The following is an 8,700-nucleotide window of genomic DNA, read 5'->3' as shown; positions in this document are numbered from 1 at the left end:
ATGCTGTCTGGTTTCCACATAAAAATATTAATATATACATATAAAAATTCATGAAATATATATAAGTATACAAACATATAAACACATATAAATCCACACAGATTTAGATTTTTAAATGGAATTATGTGTACTTAATATCTTATAATAAAGGATGAACTTCTAAAATATCAATATTACACTTGCCACTAAATTTATATTATTAGTTTTGCTATCTCTTGATTAGTCTCAATTATAAATACATATTTCTTAAAAAAAAGTGCTTTTAGTGGCTCTCATAATTGTTCATTCAGGTTTACCGCACAAGAGAATATCATTGTGTAATATTTTAGGTCTCATAATTTGAGCAACTCTTAAGTACATAAACAGAAACTGTTGGCCTATGGAGAATTCTGTACAAGTTTCTTTTTACTTTTTTTTTTTTTCTGTTTAAAAGCAGCTTGGGCATAGCATGGGTCTTGGCTTCAGAAAAGCTTGTGGTGTAATTAATGGAAAAGTCCATGAGCTTAGAAGTGAAAGGCCCAAAGTTCAAGGATTGGATCTACCTGCATAAACACACACACAAACACACACACACACACACACTCTCTCTCTCTCTCTCTCTCCCTGCTCTTTGGATTTGGATTACCTATTTACCCTGTCTGAGCTTCATTTTCCTCAAACTTTTTGTGAGATTTTTTAAAGGTCTAATGATCTCTGTGTGTGGGGCCTATAAAAAAATACTTTCTAAACAAGTAAGTGTTCTCCATGTGAAAAATTATCTGAGTAATCTATCAGGCTTAACGATTCAGTTAGCTGAAGTTTTCTTAGCTTCATGTGAGATCTTTAACCATGGTCATTCTTCTCTTTGTTTTTTTTAAATTTCTACTTCCCTAGTAATGCTTCTCAGAGTATTAGCTGAGTAGACTGTGGTTATCATAATGGTTATCCATTCAGTTACTAATATTTGATACCCATCACTAAACTGTCAGGACAAAAAAACAGACGTTTAAGTTTTATATTCTCAGAGGCATAAGAACTATGTGTATGTGCAGAAAACACTTAAGAAAAAATGAAAATGTCCAGAAGTAACCTACTTCATTTAATTCCCAAGTTTGAATAATAGTTGCAAAGACAATTTTATTTTTTTAATTTAAAACAATTTTTTTAATGTTTATTTTTGAGAGACAGAGAGAGAGAGAGTGCAAGTAGGGGAGGGGCAGAGAGAGAAGGAGACACAGAAACTGAAGCAGGCTCCGGGCTCAGAGCTGTCAACACAGAGCCGGACGCGGGGCTCAAAGTCATGAACTCCGGGGTCATGACGTGAGCTGAAGTCAGATGCTTAACCGACTGAGCCACCCAGACGCCCTGTAAAGACAATTTTAAATGGTTTCTAACTCTATTTTCCCTTACAAGAGAAGCTTTAGATGTTGGGAGATTCACTAGTGGAATCATTTTTTTTTTAATGTTTATTTATGTTTGAGAGAGATGGGGAGGGGCATTGAGAGGGAGACAGAAGATCCAAAGCGGACTCTGTGCTGACAGCAGACAGTCTGATGCAGGGCTCGAATTCACAAACCATGAGATCATGACGTGAGCTGAAGTAGGAGGCTCAATCGACTGAACTACCTACGTGCCCCAGTGGAATTGTTTTAATGGAAGCAGATGGATGAAGGGGACAAATACTGGTCTAGTCTCTCCTGCACCAAGGATTCCCCACTTGACCGCATAATACCCTGGGCTTTAGAGCAAAGTGCACAGTGAGCAACTCACCTGTGATTGGACAGACATGGAAAAGAGAGTGCACAGTTTACACACACTGTTATCTGCGAGGCATATGGTGGATATGTTCATGTTTCTGCCACTTAATTGGAACTCTGAAAGTGAGGATTGTGTTTTATTTATTTTTGTATACGTGTTCTCATTCATGTACACAGACATGCATATAAATACTCGCACCCACACACGTCGTATTCTCAAACCCTACATCACACACACACAGCCGGTACCAGCACCATCACCAGTACTAACCGTTATGGATACTTAGTGATTGGGTAACATGTTACTTCTTCAAACTTCGCCATCTCCCTTCACTCATGCCTTGCTATCCCCTCACCTACCCTAAAACAGCTCTACTGTAAGTCAAGATTTTTCTGCAGAAATCAGAAGATATTTATCTGTAATTCTTATAGATGCCGTATGTAGGGAAGCGATGGGAGTTTTGTTGGAGAGGATGCAGTGGCTCTCGAATGAGGGTGAAAGGTGGGACATGTTTCATTAAAATCTCTACAGCTAGCATCTATACACACAATTTTATATATAAAATTGAATCTATATTATTTAGGATATAAGCCCTATTGTTTTATCTTATGATATTGCATAGAATCTTCTAAGCAGGTGGGGACATCTATTTATAAGATGTACTTATTTGGATGGGGCATGTTGTGAAAGATGGTGAGTTTCATGAATATCAAAGGGCTCAGCGCTTTAAAAAAGGTTAAGAAAACTTTACCAATCGATGCCGAATGAAGGAGTCCATCTGTTTTGAAGGCTCAGAGATTTACTCTTTCATTGCATAGGTGCCCTCAGGACCTGAGACGCAAAGTCGTAAGAACCAAAATATAAATGAGACTGCAGTGTAAACCAGAATGGCAGGGAATTCATCGAAAGTCAGTCTTATAAGTGTCCCATGTTCTGGTCTAAATCCCAGGGACCAGTCCATTGTGTCGCCATGGTCACAGTAACTTAGAAGCTAAAATCATGATCAGAAAGCCTCTGTTGATTTTATCTGAAGGAGTGTTGCCAAAAGTACCAAAGTTACTCCACCCCTTAACACTCTACACGTTGTAGGTAGGCTTATGTGGCAAAAAAAAAAAAAAAAAAAAAAAAAAAAAAATCATACTTGGTGAGCATGGGTTTAGACCCAAGAGAGTTAGATGAATCAAATGTTAAATGGCATAAGACTAAAATAATCTGATACATCCATTTCAAAACAGAGATGATCTCTTGAACAGGATTAAAAATACTCAGAGTCCCCTGGCTATAGCACTTCACATTCGTCTCCACACTTGGAACAGCCTTGCAAGTGGGGACTAGCAAGACCTACACTGACAATGCGAGCCCCTCTCCAACCTGGGTGCTTAGACGGTCACAGTCAACGCGTATCTTTGTGTTCTTCTTTTCCCGTTTCCCTAGCTATCTGATCCTTCTTCCGACTGAGAGTCTAGTCTACCTCTTGAGTCTTAATGAGTTGGAAGCTAATGACTTATACCTACACTATGTTCAGCTAAGAGATTAACTGTCAAAAATTAATTGTTCAACCTTTGATTCCTAGTAATAGGGGAACCTCCAGAAACACCTAAGCACTGCTAACAGCAGTTAGCGCTCTAACATTCAATGATTCTAAGGCCAGATGTCTCCCCAGGCGGTGTGAAGAGCATGGAGTTTCTGGTGCCTAAAGCATTAAACTTTAAGGCAAAGAGACTCAAATCCACGGAATCCTGCATGGGCTGTATAAGCCATTCACCTGAAGGGTCTACTTTATAAATACAAAAAAATAATAATAAATTTGTGAGATGCACAGTTGCATCACACTGACTCTTCTTGAAGGCAGTTGGTGAGACGTGAGGCAATTTGCCTCGGGAGTCGCCACAATCCATTTAGAAACGGCGGCACAAAAGTCCCATGATCGTCTCCCCCCTGCCAGCCTGAAATGTCAGCCCTGTGGGAAGCTGATAGGTGTTCCTGCTATCAGCGGAAGCAGCACCTCTACATGCGTATCTTCCAGAGTATTTTATTCACTCTACATCCTATGTAAACTGTTGGATTTGACAAGGAGGAGTTGTCAAAGGCAGACTACTGGGAAGGGGCTATGTTCGGTTGAATTTGGCACCAATCTCTCACACTTGACAGCTCAAGTACAGGGTTGCGGATGAGCTATAGAACCTATGAGCCCCCTCAGTCAGCGTGCGCAGACCCTAAGTCACATTTAATTCAGGGAGCCCTGACAGCCCTGCATAAAATGGGAGCAGTAAAATGAAGAAATAGGAGCTGTGTGCAAGAGTGGGCCATTTAAGTTATTTCCTTTTGCTGGAGTTTTGGAAAATACGAACCAGGACAACATAGACTATGAGACACCACGAGGAGATCGGCGTTAGCAGTGTAAGGAAAATAAGCCAAACGTTACACCTGAGTGAGGTGATAGGATTTTTAACAGCTAAAAGCTAAAAGCGGAAGCAGGGAAGAGTTTGAAACTGCTTAAAATTCTTATTTTTTAGCCTACATTGTACTTATCTGTATCTGTATCTCCATGTAAACAAAACGAAAGAGAGAGAGAGAGAAAAGAGAAGGATCAAAGTAGTTTTGTATAGTGAATAGAACATTGGATTTGAAAACATCTATATCTAAGTCTTGACTCTGACACTTTCTGGCCGCCTGAGATAATGACCAAGGTATTTAACCTCCTTAAGCCCCATCCTTAATTCTCAAATGGCAAAACTAATACTTTACCTACTATATGAATGATTATTCATGCCACGATAATTCTGTATAACAAATCACCCATGACTCAGTGGCTTTGCAAATCATTCTGCAGGGTTGAGCTGATGTTGGCTGGGTTTGCTCACGTGTCTGCTGTAAGCTACGCGTTGGCCGGGCAGTGCTGCTGGACGTGTGTCTAGTTGTCTGATGTTTCTGGGAACCGGCTGGAGCTTGGCTGATTCCAAATGATCTCAACTAGGATTACTGGGGCAACTCACCTCTATTCCATGTGTCTCCTCCTCTAAGGCAGAAGTCAGCAAACCATGGATGGCTCTTCAGCCAAATCTAGCCCACAGGCTATTTTTATAAATAACGTTTAATTGGGACACAGTTGTGCTCATTGATTTTCATTTTTTCTACGGCTACTTTCCTGTCACAATGGCAGAGATGAGTAATTGAAGAGTTGCAAAAGAGACCACATGGCCCACAAAACCAAAAAAAAAAAAAAAAAAAAACCCAAAAAATTACGATCTAATCTTTTACGGGAAAAGTTTTGCTGACTCTTGCTCTAGTAGGCTAGCTTGATGTGTCACCATGGCCATGGCAAAGAGCAATAGAGGAAATGGAAAAATGTAAGCACGTTTTCAACATTCTGCATGCATCACATAGGCTAACACGCTATTGGCAAAAAAAAAAAAAGTCACATGTGTAACTGAAGAATGAAAATGCTAGGAAATAGACTCAACCTCATTAGTGAGAACTGCAAAGTCACATGGCAAAAAGGCATGGATGCACAGAGAGAGAAAGAGTTTAGGTTGTTTATGCAAGCAGTCTACCACATCTGCCCATGTTATGATGTTGTTGTGTAAGGTTCAGTTCGAACACATGTAAAGCATCTTATAAACTCTACCACATTAAAACAGCATTCATTCTAATGTGTAATAATTCTTTTCAGATTCGTGGTAATCTGTTATAGACTCAGTATGATAGCAATAGTTGTAACTAAATAAAAAATATGATACTGGGTGTGTGAACTTGGCCTTCTCCCTCTCATTTGCAATGTGCTGCCTAGGGAGACAGATGGGACAAGGAACAAATATTTGGATAGCCTTATTGCCTCCATAATCAAGTTGGTTCCCAAACTGTGCCCAGTCTGTTCTCTTGAATTATGATCTGCACCCTGCTCCCAACCAAGTGTTTCCTCAAATCTAATCAATTTCTGACTATTGGTGTATAGAATATAGAATAGACAATATTACTGGCCCAAATGTAAAATTTTTGGTTTAGTATTTGCTGGAATAATTGTATATTATCTTTCTATGCATTGTATTAATCATGAAAGTAAGAACTGTGCTAAATTCTTCTCTGAGCTACTAAATCTATAAGCTTGATAACTAATGGTATGTAATTTACTTTTCCTTAATAACTCATATTTCATGACAATACAATTAGACTTGAGAACCAAGAACTGGTTCCAACAACAGTTTTGCCACTAATTTGCATGAGACACTCTTGCACATCACCTACCGTTGCTCTCTCCATTTTTCACCCTTAAAAGAAAGAGGTTGAATTAGAAAAACATTTGACATATTCTCTGACTCTAGAAGTTCTATTTGTTTTAAAGGCAGGTATTGGACTCTTCTTTTTCCAGTGGTAAAACGCGAATGGCAAGATGTGGGAATAGTTATAGCAGAAAGCTTGTAGCATCTATTAATGAAGTCAAAGATAAGTTTGTAAGTTAAATATCAACTTGTGGTTTAATGTCTTAGAATATTAATCTTTAAATTAATTTTCTCTGAGTATCCAATGTGATGTCACCAAAACCAAATGATCATTTGTTAATTTTCTGGAAAAAAATGCATTATTGCTCCCACTTTTAAGCTTTCTTTCTGTTAAACTTTTTCAGACATTAAACATACTATCACTGCAGTAGTCCAGTTACTAGTAGCGGTGATCATTTGTGGGACAGAGCGGAATAAGATTCCTTGGTTTTTTTTAATTCTTGGCTTCCAGAATGTTGACTCTAAGAGTTAACGAGGTTCCATCTAGTCCAACTATCTACATGTAAAACAGCAGAAAAGGTTTTATTCATTGTTTTATGAAAGAAATATTCACTGAGGGCCTCTTCTGTGCCAGGCACTGCTCTAGGTGCTTGGTATACATTAATGATAGACAAATGAAGGTCTTTGCCTCATAGAGTTTGCATTCTAGTGGGGATCCTTTAATTTAGGACTTGTAAAGAAGGCCAAAGGAAAGCAAAAGGATTTGTTCAACTGATTGAACCTATGCTATAATGGGAATTGTCTATGCCAGAGTTCAGGTCACTGTGGCCTGTGGGCCACATCTGACCTGCTACCTGTTATTGTTAGATCCATAAGCTACATTTTTTTTTTCTTTTCTTTTTTACTAATGAGCATTTGCACTAACTTTGATAATTGAGCACACCCTGAACCACAAATAAGCTAAATGGTATCCTTTGAATAAAATTCCATTCTTCTCTCTAGTGGATCTGAATTACAAAAACAGAATTGGGCTCCATTATAATTGTCTTTTGAATTTCCTCAATTAAAAATGTGGAAATTTGCTTTCTCTCTTGTCATAAAAGTAGCTGCGTAACACACTCAATTTTGCTTTTAGTTCACAAAGTTTAAATATTCACTATGCAGGCTCTTACAGAAAAAAATGTTGTCGGTTCCTGATCTACACAACTGAATCAAAAGGACACAAATGGATGCAGCAATGTCTCTAGTTCTTTTTCACTAAATAACTTATGCCAGAATTTAATCAAAGCAACTAAGAAAACTTTATTTCAGGGCACCTGGGTAGCTCAGTCAGTTGGGTGTCAGACTTTGGCTCGGGTCATGATACCACAGTCTGTGAGTTTGAGCCCCACTTGGGGCTCTGTGCTGACAGCTCGGAGCCTGGATCCAGATTTGATGTCTCCCTCTCTCTGTCCCTCCCTCTCTCACATTCTGTCTCTTTCTCTTTCTCTCAAAAATGGATAAACATTAAAAAAATTTTTAAAAAAACTTTATTTCAACATTGATCCTCTTATGTTTGACTTAAGTTATCTATTTTTATTACAAATTATTATGTCCTACATGATATGGCGTATGCTGGAATATTTGGTAATCTTTTAAGCATTCGCTCAATTGTTAAAGGGATTGAGATATTGTTAATTGACCTCTGTGAAAACACAGCTTCTTACCAGCATGTTTTGAATCTGGATGAGTGCTCCCTGGTAGCTGAATTTTCTCCTTGAGATCAGTACTCTTGATGTTGCCATGAGGGATGTTGAAGTTTGGAAGGCCTTTTGGCTGTAAAAGTTTCGTGTTGCTTGGATTAGACGTACAGAAATCATGACACTTCCAGTGTAACACTATTACTCACTCACATGTCAGACACGGTAGTTAAAACCATTAATGTTTAATCACTTCAGGTAGTTTACACTAACAAAGAGCAGAATAAACTGTGGGCAAATGAAAGTGAATGGGAGACTCAGAAACCATTGACGAGATTTAATTCAACATCTTTGTTTTTTCCTGGGACATTTATGCTCATGGTGGTGATTTTATATTGCATACATATAATATAGTCATGGTTATTGATTTTAAAATTGTTCTTAGTTTCTTTGATGGATTTAAATTTATTACTATTTTATGGAGAAATAGGATATTGTTCGACTAGAAAAATCACTTCTCATTGCTCTGCCACACAAACGAATTTTAAATTCACGAATTCAAAAATCACCCCAAACCCTTTACCAAAAACAAAAACACTAACCATTACATTTAGAATTCTGAGTTAGAGTTTTAAAATTATTTCAAAATATGAACTAGCAAAATTGCATAGATACCCATTTTTAGGAATCCATCCCAAAGATATACCAGTCCAAAATATGAAAGTACTTGTGAACAAGGCTGAAGCACCTGAATTCACTGAAGCACCAATGAATAGCAAAATACTGAAAATAATCCAAATACCCACCAATAGGGAATAGCTGAATTATCTATGATACACATGGATTATTATGCAGCTATAAAGAATGAGAAAAATTTCTATGTTAACTATGGAATAATCTCCAGGTTGTAAGAATGTGTGTGTGTTCATGCGTGTGTGTGTGTGTGTGTGTGTGTGTGTGTGCATGCCGGTGTGTGCTTATATTTTAAAAATCAATAAAAAGACAAACCATAAGGTTCAAAAAATAACTATTTTTTTTTCAGGGGACAAAGAAGGTAGAGTGGA

The sequence above is a fragment of the Panthera pardus genome, unplaced genomic scaffold (assembly GCF_024362965.1).
Source record: "Panthera pardus isolate Hobbes unplaced genomic scaffold, ASM2436296v1 HiC_scaffold_6, whole genome shotgun sequence".
In the NCBI taxonomy this organism is placed as follows: Eukaryota; Metazoa; Chordata; class Mammalia; order Carnivora; family Felidae; genus Panthera; species Panthera pardus.
The sequence above is the reverse complement of the archived record's forward strand: the minus strand, read 5'-3'. Positions refer to the sequence as shown.